The 12,797-nt window shown below is 32.5% G+C and overlaps 1 protein-coding gene and 1 pseudogene across 1 annotated transcript in view; one reads left to right on the top strand and one right to left on the bottom strand.

The window, feature by feature from the left end:
- LOC105036825 (wall-associated receptor kinase 17) overlaps positions 1-12,797 on the bottom strand; it is a 101,816-nt gene that overhangs the window by 17,442 nt on the left and 71,577 nt on the right.
- The window catches only part of LOC140856950 (wall-associated receptor kinase 17-like), a 92,245-nt pseudogene that overhangs the window by 13,636 nt on the left and 65,812 nt on the right, over positions 1-12,797 (top strand).

The raw sequence follows: 12,797 nt of genomic DNA, 5'->3' as shown, positions 1-12,797 counted from the left end.
TTGTAGAGAGCTGTTGAGATATTGTCTATGCTATTGATGCTTCCTACTTCCTTAAGCAAATATTGATCAAATTATTCATTTGAACTTTTGTATTTGTTGCTATCTCTACATGTTGTACTAAAGATCTATGTGATAGAAACTAGTGATCTAGCTACAGATTGAATTTATTCATGCAACATTTGATGACGTACTATATTAAACGTAATGGTTGAACCCAAGACATCTTTTACTCCTCCTTGACATAGTCTTGAGATTCATTGCCTCATTCCTCTTGCTCACAATGTTCAGGTTGCTCTTCAAACATCACCATCTCCTCATAAATGATCTTCCTTGAATTTAGTTGATTAACAAGCCCCTCCAGTGCCTTGATGAACCCATGGCTCCCCTCATTGGAGACAAAATCAGCCTCTCTACTGTCATGGCTTATTGTTGTTGAAGCAAACCTTCACAATAGTACAAAGCTTTATTTCTTATTTGTATGAGTTGTAAAAGCTCGATACTTTTGGTTGCTTCTAAAGTTCTTTGTGCTTGTTCAAAACTACTTACATATTTGCTCGTACTTTTAGAGGATAGTTTTGGTTACATTGATTGAAGGGTCAAATATAGACCATTTGAAAGCATGAATGCAATAGGACAAATAAAATATATCAAAGTAATACTTTTAAATAATTTATTATTTTATATATATACCCTTGCATATATGACTTACCACCTATTTACTTTTCAAAATTCACTATTTACACATATATCCTTGAATCTTTCTATTTTTGCCAGAATATTCATCTTGTAAGATTTGATTGATGGTATCAATAGAAAGCTGCTTTAAGTATAAAACAAATTTATTATCCTAAAATGTTATCAGAAAAATAAATCTTTACAATATAAACAAAATGTTAAATTTTAAGAGTCTTAATGCAGAAGGGCAATAATGCCTTTTAGATTTAAAATGATAATTTCAATACTATTAGTCAAAAATCTCATAGGAGATGTATCAATGGAAACACAATATGATCTGAGAGCTATATATGCAAATAGTGATCTTAGGAGAGTAAATATATAATAAGTCATATTTATGCGTAATATATGTAAAAGGCTTAATTATAAAACTTCTAAAAATATGGACTACTATAATTAATAGGATAGAACTCATGGTTGATATAAAACAACAAGTTTCCATTCTTTTAAGAAAAAAATATCCACTAATTCATGCATCCAACTTTTCACTCTGCAGCACTATTTACCTCTCTATAAACATGTTTAACTTCAAAAGATTGTAAAGCTGACCTCATTTTCTAACAATTCTATAAAAGTAGATAAAAACCAATTTTAAAAGGTATGGATCCCAATAATTATTTACTAATTGCCAAAGAATTTCTTTCGAAAATTATTGCCCAGCTATGCAACCCAAGAGAAGGGGTGAATTAACTTGTTAAAAAATTTTAAGTGAAAAGTAAACCACAAAAATATGTTAAAAGTGTGAAAGTGTAATGTGCAGTGACAATAACAAACAATGTATTGAATAATGAAACTAGTAAGTAAGTGAATGACATAAGAATACAAGAGTAAATAAGTCATCATAAATAAAGAGGGTTTATAGTAGTTTGGTGCCAATTTTGCATCTACATCCACTCTCCAAACTCTTATTTGAGAATTTCAATCCAATAATCATATACAATGATTACAATATCGGATCCTACTGACCCTAGCTTTTCAAGCTAGATATTTATTTTTCAGATATAAACCAACCCAATACACTCCGATTTAAGGTTCGGATCAATCTTTTTCAAGTTTTGAAAATCTCTCCAAAATTTATATACAAAACAGCAAGCAAGAACAAAAAATATGACAATGTAAATTAGATTTAGCTCCTTAATAAGCACAATGAAACTTTAAAATATACTTTATTTAATGTAGTAGAAGCCTTTAAAAATACTCTCAGATGGAATGAAAGTTGAATCTCCTTTTGAGAGGTAGTGCAACTTCAAATGAATACTTCTTTGTCTTGGAGCTGAATTTTTTTTTCAATCTTTTTTTTTTGATTTTTCTTGTTTTTCTCTCCTTTTGAATGCCTTTACCTTTAATCAGTGCTGAAGAAAATTTAGTAGCTATTTAAAACTATTGGAGAATGATTAGGAAGCATTAAATATGTTAAAAAGCGGCCTAAAAATTTAATCATTATGCACATTTTCATTCTCAGGGTGGACCCATGGGTGTCCTCTGAGAAAAAGGTCATCCCTTTTTGCCCAAAAAAGATTTTTTTATTTTATTTTTAATTTTTAAAACTTTCAAAATTGCCTTCAAATGATCCGAAGTCATCTTGAATATACTTGAGGCTTTCGAATAACATTATTTTTATCTTCAACTTGATGAATTTACAATTTTGGCCTTCTCTAAGCATCTTTATCAATTCAAATTCTTGAATTTTTTGAAATACACACTTAAGCTTCTCCAAAGATAAAAATTATTGTACTTCCTCTAAATATTTTATGGTCATCAAAATAATTTTTGAGATAACAATCTTCTCTTTTTTGATAATGACAAAATATTTGAATATAAGCAAAATGAAGCATATAAAATATTAGAGTAAAGTAGTGCCATTTAAAATGAATGAGCTTGAGATTAAGATATATACCTATGTATTCATTAATGCATCTCTTCAAGGCATTAACTTTTATTAAACAATTTTTTTTTAGAAGAGGAGTTAGGGCTACGGTTCTACACATGATGCAAAATTTTAAAATTTGATATAGTATATGCATTGCATACATTTCTGCTTATACAATATAATACTAATTTATACCACTCCCCCTTTTTGACATCATCAATATAGGTAAAAAAATTTACATTCTTAATTAGAAACTACTCCCCATATTTATTTAAATATAATGAATCTGTCACATAAATAAAAAAAATATATAATAAAATGTATCAAATAAGATACACAGAAGATCATGCCAACAATAGTCACATTTGCATTTACTACATAATGTAAGCCAAAATACCACATGAGTTCACATCAATAAGAGATATAGAAGTCGATAGAGTATATCAATCATAATAAGTTTACAGATAAGTATATAATGTCAGCCTAATATATCAACATACTAAAAAATCAATATCTATAATTTCATCCAATAAAATAGAATATTAAAAGATACATCAAGATAGTATAAAATATAGTATCTATATCTAAATTATAAATAATCCATAATAACTAAACATAATGTATTTCAATTAACTTGCCAATATGAATCATGAAGTGACAAAATAAACATATATGAATAGACACTTCATTAAAATTTTAATTTATCTAAATTCAGATTTTAGACATTTGATACTAAATTTCAACGTATACATATGCTCATTTCAAGCAATATACTCGTCATACATCTTCTTCTCCTTTTTGGCAGCAATAAAATCAAATAAAGACTCAAATCTAAAGATATTTAATTTTTAAATTTGATTTGAGTTCTCTCCTTTTCAAATTAAACTCGAGTTTAACTTTCAAATTCATAATAAGACTTTCCCCTTTTAAAAAAATAAGATTGAGAGTGAAGAAAATGAAACTACTTTTCTTCCTAAATTTAAATCAAATTTGGCTAGTTTCAAAAATGTGTTTCATTTTGTGTAATATTAAATTTTATACAAACTCAATAACACTACTCTCAAGTATATAGTTCAAAAATACTTCTTAAATTCATTATCAGAAAGCTAAAAGCCGACTTCATCAGGAGGACGAGCTTATCAAAGAGTTATCCTCATTAAGAAGCTGAAAGCCGACCTCACCAGAAGGTCAAGCTCATCAGAGAAGGTCGACCTCATCAGAAGGTCGAGATCATCAAAAATTCGATCTCTGAATCATAAAATTCTGAGAAACAAAATGGAGATAAGATCTCTCCAAATCCGATCTCAAAATTGATAGAGTCCTGAGAGGCTAAAATAGAGATAGATCTCTCCAAATTCAATCTCCAAATCGATAATATCTCGAGAGGCTCAAATGAAGATAAGATCTCTCCGAATCTGATCTTCGAATCGAAAGCTCCAAAAGACCAAATGGAGATAAGATATCCCTAAATTCAATCTTCAGATTAGTAGAGCCCCGAAGGACATGGAGATAGGATCTCCTCATCAAAGTCTAATCTCCAGATTGGCAGAGCTTCAAGGGCATGGAGATAAGGTCTCCTCATTAAAGTTCGATCTCTAGATCGGTAGAGCCCCAAAGGGCATGAAGATAAGATCTTCGGATCGAAATTCTATTAAATATCGATCTAAAGATCAAAATTATCTTGAAAATATCGATCTGAAAGTCGAGATTATCTTTCAATTCTATAAAATATCGATCTGAAGATCGAAGTTATCTTTCAGTTGTATAAACTACTGATATGAAAGCATTCAGTTTTATCAAATATCGATCTGAAGATCGAAGTTATCTCTCAATTCTATAAAATTTGAAGGTTGAGATTACATTAGTTCTATCAGATATCGACTTAAAGGCTGAAATTATTTTAAAAATATTGATCTAAAGATCGAGATTATCTTCAGCTCTATAAAATATCGATCTAAAGGTTGAGTCTATCTTCAGCTCTATAAAATATCATCTAAAGGTCGAGATTATCTTAAATTTTATCATATACGATCTGAAGTCGAAGCTATCTTGAAAATATCGATCTAAAGGTCAAAGTTATTTTGAAAAAATCATTTGAAGGTCAAGGTTATCTTTTAATTTTATAAAATACTGATATGAAGATCGAGATTATCATTCAATTTATAAAATATCGATCTGAAAGTCATGTTGTCATTCAGTTCTATTAAATATCAATCTGAAGGTCGAGATTATCATTCAGTTCTATCAAATATCGATCTAAAGGTCGAGATTATCTTTCAGCTCTATAAAATACGATTTGAGGATCAGATTATCTTTCAGTTCTATAAAATACTGATCTGAAGGTCATAGTTGTCATTCAGTTCTATCAAAAACGATCTGAAGGTCGAGATTATCATTCAATTCTATCAAATATCAATTTGAAGGTCGAGGTTATCTTTCAGTTTATAAAATATCGATCTGAGGGTTGAGTTATCTTTCAGTTTATAAAATATCGATATGAGGATCGAGATTATCTTTCAATTCTATAAAATATTGATTTGAAGGTCATGATTATCATTCAGTTCTATTAAATGTCGATTGAAAGTCGAGATTATCATTCAGTTCTATCAAATACCGACTTGAAGATCGAAGTTATCATTTAGTTTTATCAAATATCACTAAAGATCAAGATTATCTTTCAATTCTATAAAATATCAATCTGAGGATCGAAGTTATCTTTTAGTTCTATAAAATACCGATATAAGGATCGATGTTATCTTTTAGTTCTATAAAATATCAATCTAAAGGTCATGATTATCATTCAGTTCTATCAAATACCGATCTGAAGGTCGAGATTATCATTCAGTTCTATCAAATATCGATCTAAAGATCGAGGTTATCTTTTAGTTTTATAAAATATCGATCTAAAGGTCGAGGTTCTCTTTCAGTTCAATCAAATACTGATCTAAAGATCGAGGTTATTTTGATTTCTATCAAATACTGACCTTAAGATCAAGGTTATATTTTAGCTCACATAAATACCAACCTCACCATCAAGGTTATTTTTTCAGCTCTACAAAATATTGACCTTTGAGTCAAAGTTATACCGACCTCAGGATTGAGGTTATATTGTAAACTATCGATCTCTCCATACTCAAATTTTTAAAAATCTTTGAAAGTATTATCAATAAAAAAAATACTACGATGAGCTTATTCTTGCACATTATCTTTCGATCTATGAAAATCTAATTTTTGAATTAATAGAGCACTAAAGGGCATAAATGGAGATAAAGTCTCTATAAATTCAATCTCCAAATTGGTAAAGCTCTGAGAGGCACAAATAGAGATAAGATCTTCAAATATCGATCTATGGATCATTATTATCTTTTAGCTCATATAGATATCAACTCAAGATCAAAATTATTTTGATATTCTATCAAATGCAAATCTTCAGATCAAAATTATCTTAGAATTTTATTATTGATCTTCGGATCAAAGTGAAATTTCATTATCGATCTCAGACCATGATTATTTTTGAAGTTCTATTAAATATCGATCTCCACATCGAGGATATCTTTCGATCTACTCAAGATTATGAGTAGTTCACTTGAAAAACCAAATGATTCAAATTCACCACCTCGACCAAGCTGAAAACTTATTTCTTGAACTACTTATTTTGTCCAAAATAAATTTTTGAGACTCAAAAATGGAGGGCAAGTATTGTGGGGTTTATTTGACCTTAGCTCAGAAGAAAGTCTATCTGAACAAGAGATTGATCTCATAAGAAAATCGATCTGAACTAAAGACTGAGCTTATAAGGAAGCCGACCTGAATTAAAAGTTGAATTCATATAAAGCCGATTTGAATTGGAGACTAAATACTGATCTGACTCATTTCAGCTCATATAAACATCGACTTGAGCTACTTGAATTGACTTTTGATGAAGTATTATGATTAGCTCATATATATACCGATCTGATTCATCTTAGCTCATATAAATATCGATCTAACTCATTTCAGCTCATATAAATATCAACCTAAAGCAGAGTATTACATATATCTCAGACGTTCAGAGTTTTAATATGATATTTGATTTTATCTTGATATTTTATAGAGATAAACTATTATATTTACGGATCGTATTCATCTTGTTAAACCCCACCATGATCTTTACAATTAAGCTACAACTGACCATAATCTCACATACAGTTGTGTTACAGCTCATCTTCAACTGACATATACAGTTAAGTATGACCTCATTCTAGTCAATACATACAACTATGCTTAGCTTACTTACAGTTGGCCTCTAACGGCCTAACAAACTTCTCTAATGGTCTAACAAACTCTCTAACGATCTCATCAACTTTTTTATAAATAGAGAGCCAAAAGATCCTCCAAATAAATTTTGACTCTCAAGTCCCAAGCTCAAACTAGAGGGAGACTCTGTCCATTGGGACTCTAGCTCCCACAAAGTCATAAATCTTCTAATTCCATATAAATCCTCCTGCTTTCTATTTTATTTTTTCACCTCCTATTCTCGAGGCTCCAAACTAACTTAAGCATCAGAGGATCAAAGATCGGAGGATCCTCATCGATTTTTGACTTATTTTGTAGGTTCTTCGAAGAAGATTGGGATCAGATCACTACAACCACCTCATTATAGCTTCATCCAATCTTTCTGTCTGAGATTTTGAGCCTGGTAGCATGAAGAATAGTGGCAAACATTACTATTGATTTACGACACCTATTTAGGTTTCAAATGAATATTTCTTCTGAGAAGAAAGGTTTCAAGCAAATGCAACTTGTTGTAATATATTGCTCCTAAACTTGTCAAAGGACCATTATGAAGGCTTGTCCATGAGGATTTAACCTATTATTTAGAATGTTTGGTTTGCCTATGAATGAAGCTATCTGGCAAAGTTGATCCATTATACTACAGAGAATGGCAGGGGCTGGGGACACACTTTTTATCCAGGCTATAGGCATCCCCCAGGAACAACATGATTGCTTCAAAGACCTGTAAGATAAATAGGCTTGATGTGCAAACAAGCCAAAGAAGTAGGTCCGGCAAACAAGCAAATTGTTTGCAACCTTAGCATGAGTTTTGACCTGAAATTGATGATTTTGTCTTGCTTGGTTAGGAAATTACTTGAGCTAGAGCTAGGTTTAGCTTGCTTAAGTTCATCTTGAATTTGCTTGAGATCTGAATATATAAAATAATTTAGATATATTATGTGTCATTATTTTAATTATTAGCATTTATAAAATTATTATTATTTATTATTATTTATCAATATAGATCATATAGAATAGAAAGTATCCAAAAGCAAAATATAAATAATCTGGATTATTGCTTTGCACTACATACTTTCGAATGACTTTAAACTCTCACTAGATCTCCTAAACAAGTTATCTTCCAGCCAAGGATCTAATCCTAGCATCCGACCTCTAGAGTTGGCCGGATACAAGGTGAAATTGGTGGAGCAAGGTTGAAAATGTGCATCTGGAGAGGGATCATAATTTGAAAACTAAGATCTGACTTGGTGGGCAACAAGATGCTCCGCCTTCAGGTAACCAACCAAAAGATACTAAAACTTTAGGAATGATGATGGGCCAGCAAAGGAGGGGACCTCGGTTATGGCAGATGTAGTAGTTACCATGTTGAGAAGGGCTACTATTGCTTCCTGAGGGGTTTATTTTGAGTGTGGTTAATGGGGCTACAATGCAGCATAGTGGCCTTATCATTGCAAACCCCAATATTTAGATATCTAAAATTGTGCCGAATTACCATCCTCTTAGATTCCTCCAGTTAGGTAGATTTTTTAACTTGATCAGGCTCTTCTATCGGGTAGGATTAAGGAGGAAGCCCAGCAGTTGGGCTCATGTCTATGCCTCGATTCAGCAAGATGCATAGGCATTCAATATAGAGACAAGTATCCTAATGAATTATTATTATTTATTAATGCTTAAACATATACATGGATGCTCTTATGTTAGCTATAAATCATGTTTTCTATAGTTAATTAGGCTTGTGAGTAATAGTTAAATCCAAAATTGTGATCATTATTATTAGCATATCATCTGTGTATGTCGATGTTATATTTGACCTTGGAGCTACCCACTCCTTCACCACTAGGGTTCATTAAGAAAAGTTGCATCATGCCTATGTCTTTGGATTTTGAGTTGCGTGTCTCCATCCCAGATGGAAGTATCATTATGGTTGCTACATATAATGCATGCACAAGGGATAATTTCTAAAGATGGTATCATATGGATTCAGAGGTGGAGGTAATGGAATCTTGGGGTTCATCTATGTACTTGCAGTGAAACATTAGGATCTATGTTTATGTTACCACATATAATGCACGCACAAGGGATAAAGCAAGTTGTATCTACCCATGATGATGATGCTATCTTCACATTCCCAGTAGATGCCAAGGCTATGAATGTATATAAACATCTAAGAATTAATATTCACAACCACTTTAATCTACTTACCTATACTCTAAAGCTTTGCTAAACTATAAGTCCCTAGAAATTGTGAGCCTAGGGGATGCGTTATTGAAAAAGCTTTTCTAACAAGCTTTCCTCCTCCCCCCTTCCTCTCTCTTAATGGAGAAGGACCACCCCAGTCTTTTGTATGTCTCTCTCTATCTATGTGTAATGTGTAGGGCTCTCTCCTAGGATGCACTAACAAGAGGGACATTGCCCTCCTTATATAGACCAAGGAGGCATTGTCCTTTTTGGGTCCTTGGACTCAAATTCAAAGTGATGAAAGAGAGAAAAGGAGTGGTGGTGGTGGTCCGTTTTACAACGGCCACCCCCTTCTTGGAGGATAGATGTTTCATTAGGCAAGGGCACTACCTCAGGTTAGTTGCCTTCTACTTGGGTTCCCACTCACCAAAGACTTGCCTCTTCAAGTTTGCTTGTCACATACTAGCTACAATGGTCCAGCATAGGGATATGGGGGTCATATCACATTATCGAATCTTTTAATGAATAGGATGAAACCAATCTATTTCTTTTTTCTTATATAAGTTATGTACTGCAATTTAGTCCTCCATCATTCCAATGTCCTCGTATGACCATTGAATATAATCTTCAGATCATTAGTTATATGATATCATGGTCCATCAGAGACATCCTTTTATGAAAACTATTCATATGAAGCTTCTTTTAAAATAATTAATTATTAATCATTATTATTGTAAATCTTTTTAAGTTACTGTTTGGGCCTTAGGACTTATATATTTGACCATGTCTCTATTCTAATATAAATTCTATGTAATGGTTTCTATGTTGGTTAATCCTACATCTCACTCATATATAAATCTAGAAAACCACTGTACTCTCTGTCAAAGATAAATTCTAGGATACCATAGTTAATACATTTGTTTGATTGGCAAATTTTCTCCAAAATATAACAAGATATCATGTCCTTCATATTGAGGATGACTTGCAAGCTCATGCAACCTAGTTTGTATCTTTTATTGCTAACAATGCTTCATGAGATAGATTTCTAATATTGACCATTCAGTGTGATGATACATCTAAGTATCAGTATAAGATCTAATCTTGGTGAAGTACACACTCTACACCTTCACTATCCTCCTCACTAGGTTTATAGGTGTGATGCCCAATCTCACTCCTAGTTGTGAACAAATTTAGAGCATACTTAGATTTATTCAATCCTCATGAATAATGTTTTCATTATTCCAATAAATGTCTACATTATATTGCAAACTTTAAGGAATACACTACTTTAATAAGATGTAATCGTATATTAGGAGTTGACCAACCCAATGTGTCCTAGGTTCATATTTTTCTCAAGCTAGTTAGTTGCTAAAGGAGGATTATCAAATGATTTTGTTGAACTGCAATGCCTCTGGCATGCTTGACTCAAAAAGCGATCAAATTCAAATGGATAGAAGAATGTCAGTAGAGTTTTCAGGAGTGAAGAAATGCCTTGCATCGGCCCTGTTCTCACACTACCTTTAGGGAGTGGGGGCTTCACTATCTATAATGATGCTTCTAAAAAAAGCCTTGGATATCTTTTGATGAAGTATGTAAGCATGATGGTTTATCCCTCTAGATAGTTGAATCAATATTAATAGAACTATGTAGGAATTAATTGCAACTCGAGAATCACAATGGATCGAAACGGATAGGAATAGGAGATGAAGTTAATGAAATTTTAGACAATAGATCTTTTAGCCATTCAACTTCAGAGTAGGTAGAATCAAAAATAATAGTTCAGCTTTCATTGTACTTCTGCTAGTAGGTTGTTTGACTAATTTTCTAGAAACAATATTATCATTAAGAAGAAATATATTTGCTAGAGGTGAATTTAATATCAGATGAGTCAAAATCCAACTGGCATCATTGTACCCTCCAATACAACTAGATAGCCAATAAATCTAAGACAATATAGAATAGTGTTGCTCCTTGAATTAATTTTGATGATTACAAAGCATTTGAGGGGTACTAATGATTTTTGGCTTGAAAAAAGACTTATTGCATTTCAGGGGCAAAATCATAATTTTATCAAGACCTGATTCGGGCCTCAAGAGCAAAAAATATGCAATCTATTGGAGGCAATTTCAAATATTTTTTGGAAGTATATTTTGTAAGAAATCAGTTTATATTTTTGAGTCGATCCCATGAGTCGGACTCATGGCTAAAAGGGCTGAACGGCACGCGAAATTTTTGGCTGGTACACTCTGTGAGTCGACTCCATGGGTCGACCCCTTGGCATGAGTCAACTCTATGAGTCGACCTCTGCTGCTCTCAGGTCAAAATTACAGAACAATCATTTTCTGCTCTTTTCCACAAGAGGTCGACCCCATGAGTCGACCTATAAGCATGAGTCGACCCCTGTGACGAAAATTTTCACAATGACTAGTCTTTTAACCCATTTGATTGCATTAATGCCCATTTAATGTGCTTTAACAGCTTTATTTCAGCCCAGATTACTCTCCATCATTATTTGAAGTTATAAAAGGAGTTAAAGGAGGGAATCAAAGACAAGAAAGATATTTTTGAAAAAATTCTTAAAGCATTCATTTCAACCCTAAGCAAAAGCCCACTCAAAGCTCAAGAAGCTTTTATTTTAAGATCACCAACTCCTCAAGAGTTCATTCAAGTCTCCAACCACCTTGAGAAAATCAGAAAGAGCTTCCTTCCAATGTGTAAAGTGTATTTAAAGCTTTATTCGCTCATTAAAAGAGCTACATCTGTATTTCTGTGCCATTAACTGTAATACTCTTTTTGAGTTGTTATTTTTTATTTGGAAGGGTTTCAAAATATGAAAGGTTGATCCGAACCTTGAATCGGATTGTATTGGATTGGTTTGTATCCGAAAAATAAGTGTTCTAGCTTGGGATAGCTAGAGTCGGAGGTTTCGATGTTTATTCAGGTTGAATACAGTTTAGTGGATTTGAATTCCCAAGTAGGAGCTTGGAGAGTGGATGTAGGTACAAGGTTGACACCGAACCACTATAAATCTTTTTATTTGTGTTGTGCTTACTTGCTCTCTTTTTAAACTTCTTTATTCTCTTGCATTCTCGCATCCAACTTCTACACCTTGCATAAATTACATTCTCTATACTTATCTTGTTCATTGTTAAATAATCTTCATAGTTGTAAGTTAAGTTTTTAATTTTTTAAAGAAATTCAATTCACCCCCCCTCTTGGGTTGCATAGCTGGCAACAAGTGGTATCAGAGCCCGGTGCTCTAGTCCTACTTTGATTTAACCATCAAAGAGCTAAAGATTTATGGCAACACAAGTTGGCACTTCTCTAGCCGAGGGGCAGTCCACAAACCGACCTCCACTTTTCAATGGGTCAAACTATACCTATTGAAAAGCTCGGATGAAAATCTTTATTCAAGCTCTTGACTATGATATGTGGAGTATCATAGTAAATGGACCACACATACCCACTAAAATAATTGATGGTGTGGAATCAACCAAATCCGAAAAAGAATGGGATGAGGTTAATAAGAAAATGGCTCAACTAAATGCTAAAGCCATGAATATTTTGTATTGTGCTGTAGATGCTAATGAATTTAATCGTATTTCAACATACATGTCTGCTAAGAAAATATGAGATAGATTAGAAGTAACTCATGAAGGAACTAATCAAGTGAAGGAATCCAAAATTAACATGCTCGTGCATAAATATGAACTTTTTAAAATAGAGCATGATGAATCTA

The sequence above is a fragment of the Elaeis guineensis genome, chromosome 4 (assembly GCF_000442705.2).
Source record: "Elaeis guineensis isolate ETL-2024a chromosome 4, EG11, whole genome shotgun sequence".
NCBI lineage: Eukaryota > Viridiplantae > Streptophyta > Magnoliopsida > Arecales > Arecaceae > Elaeis > Elaeis guineensis.
This window is presented reverse-complemented; position numbering and strand designations above follow the sequence as displayed.